At 40.3% G+C, this 22,647-nt stretch overlaps 1 pseudogene; it reads right to left on the bottom strand.

Annotated features, from left to right (window-relative positions):
- Positions 1-887: 887 nt before the first annotated feature.
- On the bottom strand, positions 888-21,680 carry LOC715046 (large ribosomal subunit protein uL24 pseudogene; annotated as a pseudogene).
- Between the last annotated feature and the right edge of the window lie 967 nt (positions 21,681-22,647).

Below are 22,647 nucleotides of genomic sequence, written 5' to 3'. Positions count from 1 at the left end.
TTCTCTTGATTGCAAATAGCACAAGTATGGCATGTAAGTGTGTGTGTAAGTTTTCATAAATTTTAACTTTTTCTAATTTCTATATATTTTATGGTAGTAAATGATAAAATAGCACCTATTTATAGTTTATATATTCATAACATTTACTTTTTTATATTTCTAGACTATGCAATTCATCTGTGATTATTTTCAAATTGTTGCAAATCTCCAAAAAGTTTTTCAATTTTTTTTTTTTAAATCCACATGTGGCTGGGCATGGTGTCTCACGCCTGTAATCCCAGCACTTTGGGAGGCTAAGGAGGGTGGATCCCTTGAGTCCAGGAGTTTGAAACCAGCCCAGGCAATATGGCAAAACCCTGTCTCTACAAAAAAAAATTAGCCAGGCATGATGGCACGTGCCTGTGGTCCCAGCGACTTGGGAGGCTGAGATAAGAGGATCACCTGGGCCTGGGAGGTTGAGGCTGCACTGAGCCATTATTGCACCACTTCAATCCAGTCTGGGTGACACAATGAGACCCTGTCTCAAAAAAAAAAAAAAAAAGAAAAAGAAAAAGTAAAAATCCACATATAAGTGGACCCATGTTGTTCAAGGGTTAACTGTACTAGCTTTTGGACTAGTAATAATTTTTAGTCTCTTAAATCATGCAGGAAATGAAGAATATGGTTACAGATCATTCTTACAAGAATATTAGCTTTACAACTTGCCCATGTGTTTACCTTTGCTGAGATCTTTATTTCTTCATATAGCTTCATGTTATTGTCTAGTGTCCTTTCATTTCAACCTGTAGGACTCCCTCTAGTATTTTTTGCAGGGCAGGTCTAGTGGTCACAAACTCCCTCAACTTCTACTTATATGGGAATCTCTTTTTTTGGTCGTTAAGTTTTAATCAAAGCTTGTGTATAAGATTACTTTATTCCTGCCTCTTCTTAATTGTTTCTTCCTTGTATTTGCCCTTTTCCTTTCCTACTTGGTGAGATTTGGCTTTCCGTTCAAAGATCTTTTTGTGGTCTTTGTCCACTTCTAGCCTAGTGATAACCACCTTGCTGGGGTGAATGCCTACGTGGACTGTTGTGCCGTTAGCCTTTTCACACTGCACCCATTCAGTGTAGATAACATATTTCTTTCTGTAAACCTGGAGTACTTTGCCAATTTGCTGACCTTTATAGTGTCCTCATACAACCTGAACTTCATCATCCTTTCGGATGGGCATGGATTGCGCATTGTACTTTTGTCTCAGCTGTTTGGAAACAGGGGAAGACATCCTCCTGCGAATGTGGAAAGGTGCTTTTGTGATTCTTGCTTTGGTTGGAAGTCACAAAGGGACTGAACCTCGTTTTGGCTGTTCCCGCTTTGGTGATGGCTGCAAAAGGGTTATCTGGGAATCTTTTAATATGTCCCTCACTGTTTTTTCCCCAATGAAACTTAATTTATTACCCTAAAATGTAAATTACATAAAATTTTCACGTGTTGTGAAATATTATTCCTGTTAATTTTTCAACTATTTTAAACTGTAAGAATCATTGTTAGCTCATAAGCTGTAGAAAAATGAGTAGCAAGCTGAATTTGGCTCAAGGGCTGCAGTTTGTTGACTCATGAGTTTATTTTTAAAAATTTTTTATTTCCATAGGTTATTGGGTAGTGTTTGGTTACATGAGTAAGTTCTTTGGTAGTGATTTGTGAGATTTTGGTAAATGCCCATCAATCATGATCAATGAGTGGATAAAGAAACTGTGATATATATATATGTATATATATATCACATATATGTATATATCACAGTTTATATATAAATAACATGATATATATGATGGAATACTATCAGCCATAAAAAGGAATGAATTAATGGCATTCACAGCAACCTGGATGAGATTGGAGACTATTATTCTAAGTGAAGAAACTCAGGAATGAAAAACCAAACATTGTATGTTCTCTCATAAGTGGGAGCTAAGCTATTAGGATGCAAAGGCATAAGAATGACACAATGGACTTTGGGGACTTGGGGAAAGGGTGGGAAGGGCATGAGGGATAAAATATTTCTCTCACTTCTGAAGGACAGTTTTGATTGATATAAAATTTGTTGGTTGTCACATTTCTAGAATTGATACATAATATTTGTACATATTGGGTACATGTTATTTTGTTACATGCATAGAATGTGTAATAATAAAGTCTGGGTATACAGGGTATCCATCACCTCGAGTATTGTTTCTTCGGGTTGGGAATATCTCGAGGCCTCTCTTCTAGCTATTTTGACATATATAACACATTGTTAACTATAGTCACCCTACTCTGCTATCAAACATTAGAACTTATTCCTTCTATACAACTGTGTGTTTGTATCCATTAACCAACGTCTTTTCATCCCCCCTCTACCAACATACCTTTCCCAGTCTCTGGTATGTATCATTCTACTCTCTGCTTTTATGAGATCAACTTTCTTAGCCTCAATATATGAGTGAAAACATGCATATTTGTCTTTCTGTGCCTGGCTTATTTCATGTAACACAATGACCTTCAGTTCTATGCATGTTGCTGAAAATGGGATGGTTTCATTCTTTATTTTATGGCCAAATAGTGTCCCATTGTGTATATATCACATTTCATTCATTCATTCATTCATTCATACATTGATGACCACTTGGGTTGATTCCCTATCTTTGCTGTTGTGAAGGGTACTGCAATAAATATGAGAGGGCAGGTATCTATTTGATACACTGATTTCTTTTCCTTTGACTAAATTCCCAGTAGTGGAATTGCTGGGTCATATGGTAGCTCTATTTTTAGTTTTCAGAGAAATCTCCATATTGTTTTGCATAGTGGCTATGCTAATTTACATTCCGACCAACAGTGTACAAGAGTTGCCTTTTCTCTGTATCCTTGCCAGCATCTGTTTTTTTTTTTTAATTTTTTTGTTATAGCCATTCTCATTGTGGTTTCAATGTGCATTTCCCTGATGAGTAGTGATGAGCTTTTTAAAAATTTCATTTACTTATTGGCTACTTGTACGTCGTCTTTTGAGAAATGTCTATTCATATAATTTCCCCCCTTTTTAATGATTATTATTATATTATTGAGTTGTTTGAGTTGCTTGTATATTCTAGATAATAGTCACTTGAGGGATGAATAGGTGGCTAATATTTTCTCGCATTCAACAGATTGTCTCTCCATTACATTGATTGCTGTGCAGAAGCTTTTTAGTTTATGATAGTCTCATTGTCTTTTCTGTTTTTATTGTCTGTGCTTTTGAGGTCTTAGCCAGAAAATCTTGGTCTAGATCAATGTCCTGAAGTGTTTTCCCTGTTTTCTTCTAGCAGTTTTATATTTTCAGATGTTACATTTAAGCCTTTCATCTAGCTTGAGTTGACATTTATATACAGTGATAAATAGGGATCCAGTTTCATTTTTCTGCATATAGATATTCAATTTTCCCAGCATTACTTATTGAAAAGCATGTCCTTTCCCCAGTGTCTGTTCTTGGTGTCTTGGTCAAAAATCAGTTGGCTGTGAGTATGTGACTTTTTCTGTGTTCTCTATTCTGTTCCATTGGTCTGTGTGTCTGGTTTTATACCAATACTGTACTGTTTTGGTTACTATAGCCTTGTAATAGATTTTGAACCAGGTAGTGTGATGCCTCCAGCTTTGTTCTTTTTATTCAGGAGGACTTTGATTATTCTGGCTGTTTTTTGGTTTCATTTGAATTCTAGGATTGTTTTTTCTATTTCTGTGAAAAATGACATTGGTATTTTGATAGAGATTGTGTTGAATCTGTAGATTGCTTTGGGTAGTGTGGTCATTTTAACTATGTTAACTCTTCTGATTCATGAACATGGAATGTCCTTCTATTTGTGTCCTCTTTAATTACTTTCAACCGACTCTTGTAGTTTTCCTTGTAAAGGTCTTTTGTTTCCTTGGTTAAATTTATTCCTAAGTATTATTATTTTTTGGAGCCATTGTAAGTGTGATTGCCTTTTTGATTTATTTCTCAGTTTATTATTGGTGTTTAGAAATGCTGTTGATTTTTGTAAGTTGATTTTATATCCTATTTTGTGAAATTTATTTATTGAATATAAGTTTTTAAAGTTTTTTTCTAGATATAAGATCATATTATCTGCAGAGGAACAATTTGACTTCCTCTTTCCAAATTTTGAGGGGTTTTTTTGTTTGTTTGTTTTTTTGAGACAGGGTCTTACTCTGTCACACAGGCTGCAGTGCAGTGGTGCAATCTTGGCTCACTGCAACCTCTGCCTCCCAGGTTCAAGTGATTCTCCTGCCTCAGCCCCATGAGTAGCTGGGATTACAGGTGCCAGCCACCACACCTGGCTAATTTTTGTATTTTTTTTTTTTTAGTAGAGACGGGGTTTCACCATGATGGCCAGGCTGGTCTCAAACTCCTAACCTCAGGTTATCCTCCTGCCTTAGCCTCCCAAACTGCTGAGATTACAGGCATGAGCCACTGTGCCTGGCCTATGTCTTTCATTTCTCTTACTTTATTGCTCTGACTAGGACTTCCAGTACTATGTTTAATAAGAGTAGTGAAAGTGAACATTCTTGTCTTGTTTCAGTTTTCAGAGAAAAGGTTTTCAGCTTTTTCCCATTCAGTGTGATGTTAGATGTGGACTTGTTGTATATGGTCTTTATTATGTTGAGGTATGTTCCTTCTATGCCTACTATGTTGAAGTTTTTATCATTGAATTTTATCAAATGCCTTTTCTCCATTTACTGAAATGATCATATGGTTTTTGTCCTCCCTTCTGTTGATGTGATATATTGTGTTTAACTTGTGTATGTTGAACCATCCTTGCATCCTTGGGATAAATTCCACTAGATCATGGTGTATTATGTTTTTGATGTTGGATTTAGTTTGGTAGTGTTTTGAGGATTTTTGTCTGTTAATCAGGGATATTGGCATGTGGTTTTCTCTTTTTTTAATTAGAGAAAAATTTGAATTACAGAAAATTTCCTCCTTTTCAATTTTTTGCAATAGTTTGAGGAAAATTGGTATTAAATATTAAGTTGGCAGAATTCAACAGTGAAGTCATGCAGTCCTGCACATGTTTTTGTTGAGAGACTTTTTAATACTGGTTCAATCTCATTTCTCATTGTTGGTCTGTCCAGGTTTTCTATTTCTTCCTGACTCAACCTGGATAGGTTTTATGTGTCCAGGAATTTATCAATTTTCTATTAGTTATTTATAATTTCTGATCTTTTATATGTCTGTGGTATGTCTTCTATTGTAATGTGTACTTTTTTGTTTCTTTTTTTAAATTTTAGATTTGGGGGTATATATGAAGGTTTGTTATATAGGTGAACATGTGTCATGGGGAATTGTCATACATATATTTCATTACCTAAGAATTAAGCCAGTACCCAATAGTCACCTTTTCTGCTCTTCTTCCTCCTCCCAACCTCCCCACTCAAGTAGACCCCAGTGTCTGTTGTTTCCTTCTTTGTGTTAGTGAGTTTTTATTATTTAGCTCCCACTTATAAGTGAGAACATGCAGCATTTGGTTTTCTGTTCCTGTATCGGTTTACTAAGGATAAGGGCCTCTAGCTCCATCCATGTTCCCACAAAAGATAGGATCTCATTCTTTTTTATGGCTGTGTAGTGTTCCATAGTGTATATGTACCTCATTTTCTTTATCCAGTCTTCATTTATGGGCATTTAGGTTGAGTCCATGTATTTGCTATTGTGAATAGTGCTGCAATGAACATTTGCATGCATGTGTCTTTATGGTAAAATGACTTAATATTCCACTGGGTATATACCCAGTAATGGGATTGCTGAGTTTAACGGTAGTTTTGCTTTTAGCTCTTTGAGGAATCAACATACTGCTTTCCACAATGGTTGAATTAATTTACACTCCCAGCAACAGTGTATAAGTGTTCTCTTTTCTCCAAAACCTCACTAGTATCTGTTATTTTTTGAGTTTTAATAATAGCCATTCTGACTGGTGTGAAGTGGTATCTCATTATGGTTTTATTTGCATTTGTCTAGTCAGTTATATTAAGCTTTTTTCTTAAGTTTTTTATTATACTTTAAGCCTTTTTAAATATGTTTGTTGGCTGCATGTATGTCTTCTTTTGAGAAGTGTCTGTTCATGTCCTTTGCCCACTTTTTAATGGGGTTGTTGTTTTTATACATTTAAGTCCCTCATAGATGCTGGATATTAGACCTTTGTCAGATGCATAGTTTGCAAACATTTTCTCCCATTTTAGATTGGCTGTTTACTCTGTTGATAGTTTCTTTTGCTGTGCAGTATCTCTTAAGTTTAATCAGACCCACTTGTCGAATTTTGCTTTTGTTGTGATTGCTTTTGGTGTCTTTGTCATGAAATCTGCCTGTTCCTATGTCCATGATGGTATTGCCTAGGTTGTCTTCTGGGGTTTTTATATTTTTGGGTTTTTACATTTAAGTCTTTAATACATCTCGAGCTAATTTTTGTGTATGGTGTAAGCAAGGGGTCCAGCTTCAATCTTCTGCATATGGCTGGCTAGCCAGTTATCCCAGCACCACTTATTGACTAGGGAGTCTTTTCCCCATTGCTTGTTTTTTGTCAGCTTTGTTGAAGATCAGATGGTCGTAGATGTGTGGTCTTATTTCTGGGCTCTCTATTCTGCTTCCTTGGTCTATGTGTCTGTTTTTGTACCAGTACCATGCTGTTTTGGTTACTGTAGCTTTGTAGTGTAATTTGAAGTCAGGTAACGTGATGCCTCCAGCTTTGTTCTTTTTGCTTAGGGATGTCTTTGGCTATTTAGGCTCTTTTTTTGGTTCCATATGAATTTTAAAATAGTTTTTTCCAGTTCTGTGAAATGTTATTGGTAGTGTGATAGGAATAGCATTGAATCTGTAAATTGCTTTGGGCAGCGTAGCCATTGTAATGGTATTGATTTTTCCTATTCATGAACATAGGATGTTTTCCCATTTGTGTCTTCTCTGATTTCTTTGAGCAGTGTTTTGTAATTCTCATTGTAAAGCTTTTTCATCTTCCTGGTTAGCTATATTCCTAAGTATTTTATTTTTGTGGCAATTGTGAATGAGATTGTGTTTCTGATTTGCCTGTCAGTTTGGCTGTTGTTGGTGCATAGAAATGCTAATGATTTTTTACATGGATTTTTGTATCCTGCAACTTTGAAGTTATTTATCAGCTTAAGGAGCTTTTGGGCTGATGCTATGGGGTTTTCTAGATATAGAATCATGTTATCTGTGAACAGATAGTTGGACTTTCTCTCTTCCTGTTTCAATGCCCTTTCTTTCTCTTGCCTAATTGTTCTGGCTAGGACTTCCAATATTATGTTAAATAGAAATGGTGAGAGAGAGCATTCTTGTCTTGTGCCAGTTTTCAAGGGGAATGCTTCCAGCTTTTGCCCATTCAATATAATGTTGGCTGTAAGTTTTTCATAGATGGCTCTTATTATTTTGAGGTATATTCCTTCAATACCTAGTCTGAGAGGTTTTAACAAGAAGGAGTGTTGAATTTTATCAGAAGCCTTTTCTGTGTCTATTGAGATAATCATGTGGTTTTTGTCTTTAGTTCTGTTTATGTGATAAATCACATTTATTGATTTGCCTATGTTGAACCAACCTCGCATACCAGGGATGAAGCCTACTTTGTCATGGTGGATTAGCTTTTTGATACGCTGCTGTATTCGATTTGCAAGTATTTTGTTGAGGACTTTTGCATCAAGGTTCATCAAGGATACTGGCCTGAAGTTTTATTTTCTTGTTGTTTCTGCCAGGTATCAAGATGATGCTGGCCTCATAGAATGAGTTGGGGGGGAGTCATTCATTGTCAATTTTTTTTGGAATCATTTCTGTAGGAATGGTACCAGCTTTGTTTTTTTTTTTTTTTTTTTTTTTTTTTTTTTTTTTTTTTTTTGTACGTCTGGTAAAATTTGGTTGTGAATCCATCCAGTTGCATGCTTCTTTGAAAGCCCAGGACTGGTTGGTAGGCTTTTTATTACTGGTTGATTGGTAGGCTATTTATTACTGATTCAATTTTGGAGCCTGTTATTAGTCTGTTCAGGGAATCAATTTCTCCCTACCTCAGAAGTGGGAGGGTGTAGGGTGTATGTTTCCAGAAATTTATCCATCTCATCTAGGTTTTGTAGTTTGTGTGCATAGAGGTGTTTATAGTAATTTCTGATGGTGTATTTTTTTTTTCTTTTCCTTTGTGGAGATAGAGTCTCGTTCTTTTGCCCTGGCTGGAGTGCAGTAGTGCAATCTCGGCTCACTGCAACCTCTGCCTCCCAGGTTCATGCAATTCTCCTGTCTCAGCCTCCTGAGTAGCTGGGATTACAGATGTGCACAACCATGCCTGGCTAATTTTTGTATTTTTTAGTAGAGATGGGGTTTCACCATGTTGGCCAGGCTGGCCTCAAACTCTTGATTTCAAATGATCCACCTGCCTCAGCCTCCCAAATTGCTGGGATTACAGGCATGAGCCACTATGCCTGGCTTGTTTCTGATTGTTGTTTTTATTTCTGTGGGGTCAGTAGTAACATTCCCTTTGTCATTTCTAATTGTGTTTATTTGGATCGTCTCTTTTCTTCCTTATTCTTCTAGCTAGTGACCTATCAATTTTTTTTCAAAAAAAACCAACTCCTGGATTAACTGATCTTTTGAGTGGTTTTTCATGTCTCAATTTGTAGTTCAGCTCTGATTTTTATTATCTTCTGCTAGCTTTGGAGCTGATTTGTTCTTCTCTAATTCTTTCAGTTGTGAAGTTAGGTTAATTTGAGATCTTTCTAACTTTTTGATGAGGGCATTTGGTGCTATAAATTCCCCTCTTAATACTGCCTTAGCTATGTCCCAGATATTCTGGTATGTTTTATCTTTGTTCTTATTATTTTGAAAGAACTTCTTGATTTCTGCCTTAATTTCATTATTTATCCAAAAGTCATTCAGGAGCATGCTGTTTAATTTCCATGTAATTGCATGGTTTTGAGCAATTTTCATTGTCTTCTATTTTTATTGTGCTGTGGTTTGAGAGAGTGTTTCATATGATTTGGGCTCTTTTACCCTTGTTGAGGATTGTTTTATACCCAACTATGTAGTTGATTTTGGAGTATGTGCCATCTGATAATGAGAATAATGTATATTCTGTTGTTTTGGGGTGGAGAGTTCTGTAAAGGTCTAACAGATTCATTTGGTCCAGTGTTGAGGTTAGATCCCGAATATCTTTATTTTCTGCCTCAATGATCTGTCTAATATTGTCAATGGAGTGTTGAAGTATCCTACTATTATTGTGTAGGAGTCTGTCTCTTTGTAGGTATCTAAGAACTTGCTTTATGAATCTGGATGCTCCTGTGTTGGGTGCGTATATATATTTAGGATTGTTAGGTCTTATTAAATTGAACTTTTTACCGTTATGTATTTTTACATAACTTCTTTGAGTTTTTTGATCTTTAGTGGTTTGAAATCTGTTTTGTCTGTAGTTAGGATTTTGCAAGCTTTGCTTTTTTTGTTTTCCATTTGCTTGGTAGATTTTCCTCCATTCATTCATTTTGAGCCTATGAGTATCATTACATGTGAGATGTCTCTTAAAGGCAGCATACCATAGGCTCTTGCTTTTTTATCCAGCTTGCCACTGTGTGCCTTTTAAGAGGGCATTTAGCCCATTTGCGTCCAAGATTTAGTATTGATATGTATGGATTTGATTCTATCATTGTGCTGTTAGTTGCTTAAGATGTTGGCTTTTGTGTGTTTGCTTTATAGCTTTTGTTATTAGCTGATAGAAGTCTTTCCTTTCTATAGGTAGTGCTGCTTTCAAGATCTCTCATACAGCAGGTCTGGTGGTAATGAATTCCCCCAACATTTGGTTATCTGAAAAGGATTTTATTTCTCCTTCACTTAGGAAGCTTAGTTTGGCTGGATATAAAATTCTTGGTTGAAGATTTTATTCTTTAAGAATGTTGAATATAAGCCCCTGCCCCCAATCTCTCCTGGCATGTAGGGTTTTAGCTGAGAGGTGTGCTGTTAGCCTGACAGGGTTCCCTTTGTAGGTGGAGAGTTCTGTAAAGGTCTAACAGATTCATTTGGTCCAGTGTTGAGGTTAGATCCCGAATATCTTAATTTTCTGCCTCAATGATCTGTCTAATACTATCAGTGGAGTGTTGAAGTATCCTACTATTTGGGGACCTGCCCTTTCTCTCTAGCTGCATTTAATGTTCTTTCATTGCAACCTTGGAAAATCTGATTATGTGTCTTGGGGATGATTATCATGTATAGAATCTTTCAGAAGTATTTTCTGAATTTGACTGTTGGCCTCTCTAACAAGGTTGGGGATATTTTCATGGATGATATCCTGAAATATGTTTTCCAAATTATTTGCTTTCTCCTCTTCCCTTTCACGGAGGCCAGTGATTATCATAGATTTGGCATCTTTACATAATCCCCTACTTCTCAGAGGTTTTGTTCATTTTATAATTTTTAAAAAATTTTTGTCTGAAAATTTTAGAGAGTCAGTCTTCAAGTTCTGAGATTATTTCCTCACCTTGGTTTATTCTACTATTAATACTTGTGATCACATTGTGAAATTCTTGTGTTATGTTATTCAGCACTGTCAGACCCATTAGGTTTTTTTTTGTACTGGCTATTTCATCCTTCAACTCCTGTATTGCTTTATTGTGATTCTTATTTTCCTTGGATTGGGTTTTTCTGTCCTCACGAATCTTCATGATTTTTGTTCCTATCCATATTCTGAACTCTATTTCTGTCATTCAAACCAGTTTGGCCTGGTTAAAAACTCTTGTTGGAGAACTGGTGCAGTTATTTGGAGGACATGACACTCTGGCCATTTGAGTAACTGGGGTTCTTCTGTTGGTTCTTTCTCAGCTCTTTGTGTGGATGTTCTTTTAACTGCAGTGTAGACTGACTACAGTAAATAGGCTTCTTTTCTGGATGTTTTCACCAGGCCAAGGCTTCGTGCAGGGTCTTTATTTGAAACTGACTTATTGTCTCTGATTTCAGAGAGGGTATGTTAGTGAGGTATCTTTGGTGTTGAAGCTTTGAGATGTGATCCAGCAGTTGGCACTTAGGCTTATTGGTCAGTTGGTAGACTCCTGCTTGGTTGTATTTCCTCACAGTTGCAGCTATGTTCTCTCTCAATGTTCTGAAAGTATGGGTTCCTTTCCCCCTCGAGTGCTGACCGTAGATGACAACTTGGCACTCCTGGGCTACTCACTGCAGCTCTGGGGTGATCTCAGTGTTTGTTTCTATTTCCCAACTTGGAGGCAGCAGAGGAAGGGATTTTAGTAGTGGTTGTGGTCAAGGGTCATTTGCTTGTCTCCTGAGTGCTCTACCCCAGAGAAATGAAGGTCAGCAATGGCTCATTGCAATCAGCCCAGGATGGAGGGTTTGCGCTGCAGGCCTAAGCCATGGGTTCCCTGTCTGGTGACAAGCAGTTGGGGGTAGAGAGGGTGTGGTGGGATCAATGGGAGATGGAGTGGCCTCCTCTCCTTGGGTTGACTGCAGCTTGTTGGAGGTATGGATAAGGCATTTAGGGTCTTTGCTCCTTCATTAGTCTGAGGGTGGCAAGGGCAGTTCCACTGCAGAGACAGTGACAGAGAGCCTTTCAATTGCCCCTGGAAAAGTCTGGCCACTTTTCCATAGGTCTGCTGCAGTAGGCTTGGGTCCCACTGCAGTCTCTAGTCACTTCGGATTTTCTAGTCCCGAGAGGTATCACCAGTGAAGGCTGAAAAACAGCAAAGATGGCAGCCTGTTTCTCCCGCTGGGAGCCTTGTTTCAGGGAGGTGCGGGCCTGTTGCTGGCCCAAAGGCACCTGCAGGAAGTACCTGGAGACCCAGCTTGGGAAGTCCTGCCCAATGAGGGGGAATGGGGATGATCAGGGACCCACTTAAAAAAGCAATCTGGCAACATTTTGGTCAAGCAGCTGTGCTGTGCTGGGGGTCTGCTTCAGTGCCCTCCCTGGTCACCTCAGACACTCTGAAGTCCAAAGGCTGGAATGGCTAAGTCGCTCAAACAGCAAAGATAGTGGTTCACCCCTCCCTCTGGGAGCTCTATCCCAGAGAGATTAAAAATCTTTGTTTACTGGAGAACACCAAGAGGGGTGGCTGGAGGACCCAGTTGGGAGCGGGATCAGGTATCCACTTAAAAAAGCAGTCTGGCCATGTTTCGGTAGAGCTATGCAGTGCTGAGGGATCCCTTCCACCCCCAGTTGGCTTGGGTTCTCTAAAGTCTGAAGGCTGAAACAGCTATGTCACCCAAACAGCAAAGATGGTGAACTGTCCCCCACTCTGAGAGCACCATCTCCAGGAAAATTCAAATCTCTGTCAGCTGGAGACCACTGGTGGCATTGGTTGGAGGGCCCAATTTGGGAGGTCCTGCCCAATGAGGAGGTCTGGCATCAGGTACCTGCTTAAAGCAGCAGTCTGGCCATGTTTTGGTAAAGCAGCTGTGCTGTGCTGGGGGATCTCTTTCATCCCTGGTCAGCTTGGACACTCCAAGGCCTGAAGGTTGGAATGGCTAAGGTACCCAAACCGCAAAGATGGCAGCCTGCCCCTCCCACCAGGAGCTGCCGCTTAGGGAGGTGCAATGCCACTACTGGTGGCTGGCTGGAATTCCAAGCCAGTGGGTCTTATCTTGTGAGGTGCTGTGGAAGTGAGCCTGCAGGCTATTCCTGCTCAGTCCCCTGGATTCTGCCCCTTTCCTAGGATTATGTATGGGGGTCTAACCTCCCACTTTGCTGGAGTTGCAGCTACTTTTGCCGCAAAGCCTGAGTATCTAAAGCTTCAGAGTTTCTGCACATGCCTGAGTGGCTGCTATGCTGAGGCTCCACATAGCTCTGTCTGTCAGACTGAAGGCCCTGGGGGAGTGGGTTCACAAGGACATCTCCTGACCTGAGGGTTGTGAAGATTCCTGGGGGAAGTGTGGTTTCCCGGGGTCTCTCATTCCCTCACTGCTTTCCTGGGTGGGGGGAGGTTCCCCTAGCTAGCTCCATGTTGTTCCCTGTTGGACTGTTGTCCTGTCTTGCTTTTTTTTTTTTTTTTTTTTTTGAGATGGAGTCTTGCTCTGTCGCCCAGGCTGGAGTGTAGTGGTGGTGCAATCATGGCTCGGCTCACTGCAAGCTCCGCCTCAGCCTTCTGAGTTGCTGGGACTACAGGCGCCTGCCACCACGCCTGGCTAATTTTTTGTATTTTTAGTAGAGACAGGGTTTCACCGTGTTAGCCAGGATGGTCTCAATCTCCTGACCTTGTGATCTGCCTGCCTCAGCCTCCCAAAGTGCTGGGATTACAGGCGTGAGCCACAGCACCTGACCCTGTCTTGCTTTTCTTTATTCTCCACGGGTCAAGTTGTTACCTTGATTAGTCCCAGTGCGAGTACTTTGATGTTTCAGTTGAAGGTGTTGTATTTACTTGCCCTTTCCATTCCTCTCTGAGAGGTCACACACATTAGCTGCTTCTTGTTGGCCATCTTGGCCACTCCCCACACTTTTTTAAAAAGTTTCTGAGTTTGAGTCTTCTTTTTTTTTTTTTTTCTTGGTTAGTCTAGCTAATGATTTATCAGTTTTTATCTTCTTAAAACACTATCTTTTCATTGATCCTTTGTATTTTTAGTTTATATTTTGTTTAGTTCTGCTTTGATTTTTTCTTTATGATTTCTTTCATTGTACTAAATTTGGGTTTGGTTCTTGCTTTTCCAGTTCCTTGAGGTACATTGTTAGATTGTTTTAATTCCTTCTACTTTTCTGATGTAAGCATTTATTGCTATAAACTTCCTTCTTAGCACTGCTTTTACTGTGTCCCATAGGTTTGGGTATGTTGTATATCAATGCATTTCTTTTAAGCAGTTTTTTGATTTCCTCCTTAGTTTCTTATTGGACCTAGGTGGTTATTCAGGAGCATATTGTTTACTTTCTGCATAATTGTATAGTTTTCCAGAGTTTCTCTTGTTATCAGCTTCTAGTTTTATTCCATTGTGATCTGAGAAGATAATTAATAGATTTTGATTTACAAAAATTGTTGAGACTTGTTTTGTATCCTAACAAATGGTCTTTCCTGGAGAACGTTCTATGGGCTAATGTGAAGAATATGAATTCTGTAGTTCTTGGTTGAAATGTTCTTAAATAACTCTCAAGTCCATTTGATCTGAAGTACAGTTTAAATCCAGTATTTCTTTAATTCTCTTTCTAAATAATCTGTCTAAAGCTAGGAGTGGGGTGTTGAAGTCCCCAACTATTATTGTGTTGGTGTCTATTTCTTCCTTAAGATCTAATAGTCTATCTTGAGTACTCTCATGTTGGGTGCATATATGTTTAGAACTATTTGATCCTGGTCCTTACTTGATTTCTGTATCATTAGATAATGACCTTCTTTGTCTATTCTTCACTGTTTTTGACCTAATATGTGTTTTATCTAAGTATAGCTACTCATGATTGTTTTGTCTTTTTCCATCTCTTTACTTTCAGTCTGTGTCTTTTACAAGTGAGATGAGTTTCTTGTATGCAGCATCCAAGTGGGTCATTTAAATAATCCATTCAGCGCGTCTCTTTTAAAGTTTAATCTGTTTACTTTTTTTTTTTAATTCAAGGCTATTATGTGAGAGTTTATTCCTGTCATTTTATTAATTGATTTCTGATTGTTTTATATATTCTTCCTTTCTTTCTCTCTTTTTATCATTGTGGCTTGATTTTTTTTTTTTATAGTGGTAACGTTTAAGTTTTTTATTTTCCTTATTTGTGTGTTTGCTTTACCTTTATACTTCCATGTATCTTCAGAATTGTAGAAGACATTGTCCTTTTACTTCCAGGTATAGGACTGACTTAAGCAATTCTTATAGGACTGATCCTAGTGGTGATAAATTTCTTCAACTTCAGCTTGTCTGGGAAGACTTTTCTCCTTCATTTTTTAAAGACATTTACTGGGTATAGTATGCTTGACTGGCAGGTTTTTTTCTTTCAGCACTTTGAATGTATCATTCCATTATCTTGGCCTGTGAGGATTCTGCTGAGAAATCCACTGTTAGTCTGATGAGGGTTCCCTAATAAATAACTAGATCATTTTATTTTGCTAGATTATTTTACTAGATCATTTTATTTTATTTTGCTGGTTCTCTTATTTGACTTTTGACAGTTTGACTATAATGTACTGTGGAGAAGACCCTTTTAAATTGTATCTGATTGGAGATTTCTGAGATTCCTATATCTGGATGTCTAAATCTCTTGCTAGACTTGAAGTTTTTCAGCTATTATTTTGTAAAATAGGTTTTCTATCCCTTTGGTTTTCTTATTGGCTTCTGGTACACTTGATATTGGAATATTTGGTTGCTTTATATTGTCCCATATATCACATAAGCTTTGCTAATTTTTTCTTTATTTTTATGTGACTGGGATATTTCAAAAGACCTGTCTTCAAGTCCTGAAATTCTTTCTTCTGCTTTATCTAGTCTATTGAATCTTTAGAATGTATTCTGTATTTCATTCAATGAATTCTTGTGTTATAGAATTTTTGTTTGGGATTTTTAAAATGTCTATCTCTTTGGTAAACTCATATTCTAAAATTTTTTTTTTCTGATTTCTTTGTATTGTATTTGAGTTCTCTTGCATCTCACTGAGCTACTTTAATATCATTGTTTTGAATTCTTTAGTATTTCATATGTTTCTTTTTCATTGCAATCTGTTGCTGAAAAGTTATTGTGTTCCTTTGGAGGTATCTTATTTCCTTTCTTTCTCATATTTCTTGTGTCCTTATGTTATCTGCACAACTGGTGTAATAGTTGCTTCTTCCAATTTTTTGGATTTACTTTCATGGGGAGGACTTTTTCCTGAAAATGTATCTACAGTGTTGGTTGAGTAGGAAACTTTGGCTTTGATTCTGGTGCATGCTACCATGTAGTCTCCATATGATTTCTTTGGGTGTAAACAGTGTCAGTTGTGTCTGTGATTTTCTCTGTGGCTTAGGGTATGGTTATTAGTCGTAGCTATGGTGAAGTTTTGCTGGAGATAGGATGCCACATGGATCAGTCCTCAGGCCCCAGTAGTGGCATCTGTAGGCCAAATGTGCTTGTCCTTGGGCCCCAAGGTGGTATATACTGGCACTAGTGTTAGCAGGTCCAAGTGGGCCAATTCTTAGGTCTCCTTTTGACCTGGCTCAGATATCAGCTGTGGCAGCAGAGGGCAGGGCAGGTGAGTAGATTCTCAAGTCCCCTAGGTAGTGGGCATAGCATGAGCAATTGGCAGTAGCAGTGGTTGAACAATTTTCTGGCTATCAAGTGGTCCATGCCAGTGTTGGTGGTGGCTATGATGGGCTGGGTGGGCCAGTCCCCATGCTTGTAGGTGGGGCATGTGGGTGGGTGCTAGCTGTGGTGGTGGTGGCAGGTTGGGTGAGCCTGTTTTTCAGCCCCTTGGAAGGAATACTCACATGCCAGTGGTGGTGGGGGGGGCAGGGTGACTTCCAGGCCCCTGGATGGTGTGCTTGGGCACGGAGCAGGGAATGTAGCTAGGCTGGGCAGGCATGTCTTTAGGCCCCCCAGTGGTATGTGCAGGTGCTGGCTATGATAGGCAGCAGCAGGGTGATCCCTAGGCCCCCAGAAGAATGCTTGGGTGGAGGTGGCAGCTGCACTATGGCCTTGCTTCTGGGGAGGGTGGGGTTGGTTTAAGTGGCAGCAGCCATAAATCGGTGCCTGAGGAGCTCATGCTTTGGCCTTAGGTGGTGGCTATTTACAGGGTAGCCTTTCCTCAGGATGCTCTTATTTTATTGCTATATTTTATTTTAGTTTTTCAGAGAGAGGGCCTTGCTTTGTTGCTCAGACTATAGTGCAGTAGTGTGATCATAGCTCTTTATAACTTTGAGCTCCTGGGCTCAAGTGATTCTCCTGCCTCAGCCCCCTGAGTAGTTAGAATGGTAGGTACACACCACCATGCGTAGCTAACTTTATTTTTTTTAAAGACAGAATCTTGCTATGTTGCTCAGGGTGGTCTTGAACTTCTGGCCTCAAGTAATCTTCCCAACTCGGCCCTCCTGCTCAAGCACTGGGATTGCAGGTATAAGTTACCACACCCTGATTTGGTGTGCTTTTAAATGACTGGTGGCCCTGCTACTGGGGGTGGCAGGGTTGCTAGTCATGGCTAGCATTTTGACCCTGGCAGTAGCAGCCAGTAGTAGTACCTGGTTGCCAGTAGAGGGATGTCAATGGGGCTCCAGGGATATGGAGGTGTAGGAGCTATTGGGCTCCAGGCAAGAATGCAGTCCAATGAGGGCTAGGCTCTCAAAATAGTGCTTTGTTATCATGGCTTATGTCTCAAGGTGTGTGTGGGGGCCTAGAGTGAGCTCTGTCTCTGGAGCAATAGCATTTCATGGTCTCCAAGCAGCTCCCTATGTTAGTCTCAGGGTCTGCGTGGGTTGTGAGGCTCTCCCTTGGCTAGGATTGCAGGAGTCTGTAGTGGGAATGTGGACCACCCAGGGTCTCTTACTTACCCTTACTTCCCCTTTTACCACATTGGGGAATCTCTAGGCTCCTAGTTGATTCCAGCCCAGCAGGCTGCTTTGCTTCCTTCTTCTGCCTTGTTTCTTATCCCCTCTGCATTGAATTTTAGCCTTCTCTCTTAGACGGTCTATTCAATTGTGATTATCTGCCTGCTAGTTTGATGGTTCTTTGTGGAAGAGGAGAGTACTAGATGCCTCTAGTCAGCCATCTTGAAACCCTTCTCGTTAGTTTTTTTCTTTTAAAAAAAAAAAAAAAAGAAAAAAAATGAAAAAATCTTGGCTTTTTTTTTTTTTTTTTTCTTTTTACCACTTTGAAATATAAGCCTCTTCCCTTCTGGCCTCCATAGTTTGAGAATCTCATAATCTTACTGAGAATCCTTTGTATTTGAAGAGTCACTTCTGTCTTGCTGCTTTCAAGATTCTCTTCTTGAAAGAGAGAAAAATTTCAAGATTTGTCTTTCAGTAGTTTGATTAGAATGTCTTTCTTAATTCATCTTACTTGTAGTGAGCTTCTTGGGTGTTTATAACCATATCTTTCATTAAAGTTGGGAATATTTTGGCTATTACATCTTCAAAAAATATCTCTGCCCTTTGTCTCTCTTTTGAGATTCTCACAATGAGTGTATTGGTTCATTTAATGATATCCCATAGGTCCCTTAGGCTCTGTCTTTGGTAGTTCGACCATCTAATGTTTCTCATGGATAGTTTATATTTTTTTCTTCCTTTAAATCAGCTATACTTTCCTGCTTCCTTGTATGCCTTGTGATTATGTTAAACACTGGACATGGGAAGCTAATAGTATGGTATTTCTGGAAATCGGGTTCTTTCTTTTCCTCCAAGTCTTGCTGTTTGTTTTTGTCTTTTTTGTTTTGTTTTGTTGTTTGTTTTTTTAATCATTGTAGGCTGCCTCCATGCTAGCGATCAGCCTGACGTGTAAGCTTAAGGTCTTCTCAGATCTTTTCTGAGCTCGTGCCTTTTCCTGTGCATACAAGGTAACTTCCTAATTTCCTCCTTTTATGTAGTTGTTTTTGAACTTACTCATCTTTAATGTCTGGCTCCCAAAAAGGGAAAAAGAGAAAAATGAAGTGGGCGTATACAGGGAAGAAAAAGAACACTAGCCTTTTATATCCCTTGGAAGTTGCTTCATCTGGGGTGGGGAGTGGCTTGTGACAATGGCTGCCTGCCTTGGTGCTTACATCTCCATGATCAGAAGCAGCAATCAACCATCAGCCATCAGAACATAGATCCCTGATATTTGGAGGACAGGGTCTTTATTGCCCACCCTGGCTCATGCAGGAACACATGCACAGCTGTCTGCCATGGGGCAGGGGTGGGGTGTGAGAGGTAGGGTGGTGAATGGGTAGCAACTGGTGAACCAAGAGCTGAAGTTGAGCAAAATGAACTGTAGTTCACTGTCCAAGTCTTCCCCTGGAAGTTTTAAGCCTTGAATAAAATCCAGAGTTCCAAAATAGTTGTATCAGATTCTGCCAGTGTGATTGTCATATAGGTGCGGAGATGGATTCCTTGGCCTTCCTACTCCACCATATTCCTATACTTCTCTCCTCTTTTTTTCCCCTAATCTTGTAAATAGTGAGTGTTCAAGGGGTGTTCCACAAAGGAATAGCATCCCAGCCTTCAAACTGTCCAAGGCTCCCAAAAATACTTTCTCCAGATCCATGCCCAGCGCAGTTCTGGGCTAAACTGCGCCCTGCCCCCGACCCAGGCCCCAAGTTCTAGCCCTCAGTACCTCAGAATGTGGCTGTATTTGGAAATAGCGTCTCTAAATAGGTCATTAAGTTAAAATGAGATCACTAGGGTGGGCTGTAATCCAATGTGACTGGTCTCCTTATAAAAAAAAAAGTGGCCAGGCTCAGTGACTCATGCCTGTAATCCCAGCACTTTGGGAGACCAAGGCGGGTGGATCACAAGGTCAGGAGTTCAAGACCAGCCCAGCCAAGATGGTGAAATCCCGTCTCTACAAAAAAAAAAAAATTAGCCGGGTATGGTGGTGGGCACCTGTAATCCCAGCTACTTGGGAGGTTGAGGCAGAGAATTGCCTGAACCCAGAAGGTGGAGGTTGCAGTGAGCCAAGATCACACCACTGCACTCCAGCCTGGGCAACAGAGCAAGACTCCATCTCAAAACACACACACACACACACACACACACACACACACAACACAAAAAAGGAAAGACACATACAGAGTGAAGACCATGTGAAAACACAGGGAGAAAGATAGTCACCCACAAACCAAGAAGAGAGATCTTGGGGAAAGAAACCAACTCTGCTGACACCTTGATCATCGATGTCCAGTCCCTAGAACTGTGAGAGAGTGAATTTCTGTTGCTTGAACCACTTGGTTTGTAGTATTTGTTATGATAACCCTGGGCACACTTATACCCCCAGTGATGGTATTCTTTCCCACTGTCAGAATGCTTCCTCTTCCCATCTGAAATCCTTCAATAATCTGTCAGGCCCTTGCTTCTCTAATTGTGCCCTTGTATCATAATTCTCTACATGTCAGTGGTCCTTCTGTGGGAGTTTAAAAAAAATCTTACCATGGATTTGCATACCCTTAGGCAAATGTTTTTCAAAGTGTGTTCCAAGAGAGGATGATTAACATTGCAGAGAAAGGGGTTTCCAAGGTAATGACCATTGATATGGTTTGGCTGTGTCTCCACCCAAATTTCAACTTGAATTGTATCTCCCAGAATTCCCCTGTGTTATGGGAGGGATCCAGTGGGAAGTAATTGAATCATGGGGGCCAGTCTTTCCCCTGTTGTTCTCATGATAGTGAATGAGTCTCAGAAGATTTGATGGATTTATCAGGGGTTTCTGCTTTTGCTTCTTCCTCATTTTTCTCTTGCTTTCACCATGTAAGAAGTGCCTTTCACCTCCTGCCATGATTCTGAGGGCTCCCCAGCCAAGTGGAACTGTAAGTCCAATTAAACCTCTTTTTCTTTTCAGTCTCGGATATATGTTTATCAGCAAACAGTGTGAAAACTGACTAATACAGTAAACTTGGGAGTTGGGCATTGCTGAAAAGATACCCAAAAATGTGGAAGTGACTTTGGAACTGGGTAACAGGCAGAGGTTGGAACAGTTTGGAGGACTCAGAAGACAAGAAAATGTGGGAAAGTTTGGAACCTCCTAGATACTTGAATAGCTTTGACAAAAATGTTGATAGTGATATGAGCGATAAGGTCCAGGCTGAGGTGGTCTGAGATGGAGATGACAAACTTCTTGGAGCAAAGGTGACTCTTGCTATGCTTTAGCAGAGACTGATGGCATTTTGCCCTGCCCTAGAGATTTTTGGAACTTCAAACTTGAGAGAGACAATTTAGGATATCTGGTAGAAGAAATTTCTAAGCAGCAAGCATTCAAAAGGTGCCTTGGGTGCTGTTAAAAGCATTCCATTTTAAAAGGGAAACAGCATAGAAGTTCAGAAAATTTGCAGCCTCACAAAGCAGTAGAAAAGTCCATTTTTTGAGGAGAAATTTAAGCCAGCTGCAGCAATTTGCATAAGTAGCAAGGAGCCTAATGTTAATCCCCAAGACCATGAGGAAAATGTCTCCAGGCCATGTCAGAGACTTTCATGGCAGCCCCTCCCATCACAGGCTCGGAGGCCCAGGAGGAAAAGGTGGTTTTGTGGGCTGGGCCCAGGGTCCGCATGCTGTGAGTGCCATCTAGGGACTTGGTGCCCTATGTCTCAGCCGCTCCAGCCATGGCTGAAAGGGGCCAATGTAGAGCTTGGCTGTGGCTTCGGAGGGTGGAAGCCCCAAGCCTTGATAGCTTCCACATGGTGTTGAGCCTGTGGGTGCACAGAAGTCAAGAACTGAGGTTTGGTAACTTCCACCTAGATTTCAGAAGATATATGGAAACTCTTGGGTGCCCAGGCAAAAGTTTGCTGCAGGAGTGGGGCCCTCATGGAGCCTCTGCTAGGGCAATGCAGAAGGGAAATGGGTTGGAGCTGCCACACTGAGTTCCTACTGGGGTACTGCCTAGTGGAGCTGTGAGAAGAGATCCACCATCCTCCAGACACCAGAATGGTAGATCCACCAGCAGCTTGCACTGTGCACATGGAAAAGCTGCAGACACTCTATGTAAGCCCATGAAAGCAGCCAGGAGGGAGGCTGTACCCTGCAAAGCTACAGGAGTGGAGCTGCCCAAGACCAGGGATCCCACCTCTTGCATCGGTGTGACCAGCATGTGGGACCTGGATTCAAAGGAGATCATTTTGGATTTTTAAAATTTGACCACCCTGCTGGATTTTGGAATTGCGTGGGGCCTGTAACCCCTTTGTTTTGGCCAATTTCTGCCATTTGGAATGGCTGTATTTACCCAATACCTGTACCCCCATTGTATTTAGGAAGTAACTAGCTTGCTTTTGATTTTACAGGCTTGTAGGCAGAAGGGACTTGCCTTGTCTCAGATGTCACTTTGGACTGTGGACTTTTGGGTTAATGCTGAAATGAATTAAGACTTTGGGGGACTGTTGGGAAGGCATGATTTGTTTTGAAAGGTGGGGACATGAGATTTGGAGGGGCGAGGGGCAGAAGGATATGGCTTGGCGCTGTGTCCCCACCCAAATCTCAACTTGTAGCTCCCAGAATTTCCATGTGTTGTGGGAGGGACCCAGGGGGAGGTAACTGAATCATGGGGAACCCATCTTTCCTGTGTTATTCTCGTGATAGTGAATAAGTCTCATGAGATCTGATGGGTTTATTAGGGGTTTCCGCTTTAGCTTCTTCCTTGTTTTTCTCTTGCTGCCACCATGTAAGAAGTGCCTTTCCCCTCCTGCCATGATTCTGAGGCCTCCCCAGCCAAGTGGAACTGTAAGTCCAATTAAACCTCTTTCCTTCCCAGTCTTGGATATGTGTTTATCCGTAGTGTGAAAACAGACTAATAAAACCATCTAGGAGATAGGTTGTTAATCCAGACTGATAAGGTTCTGCAGGACTCCTCAGTCTTTTGGATCTTCATGGGGAAAAGAGCATGAAGTGTTTCCCAGATTTATCTTCTTTGGAACCCTTTTTTCACTGAGTATCTCAAGACTAACAGTATTCCCACTACACTAGCTCAAATATGACTCGTTGTGATGGCAATTTGATGAGGTGATGACATAGGTTGAGAAAGATGTTGTATGAAGTAGACCTCTCAAAGTGCACCAGTGGGAAATTACCTAGAATCAGGATATCAGAGC

This window comes from Macaca mulatta, chromosome 6, assembly GCF_049350105.2.
Source record: "Macaca mulatta isolate MMU2019108-1 chromosome 6, T2T-MMU8v2.0, whole genome shotgun sequence".
In the NCBI taxonomy this organism is placed as follows: Eukaryota; Metazoa; Chordata; class Mammalia; order Primates; family Cercopithecidae; genus Macaca; species Macaca mulatta.
Note: the sequence above shows the minus strand (reverse complement) of the source record. Positions and strands in the feature narration are given on the sequence as shown.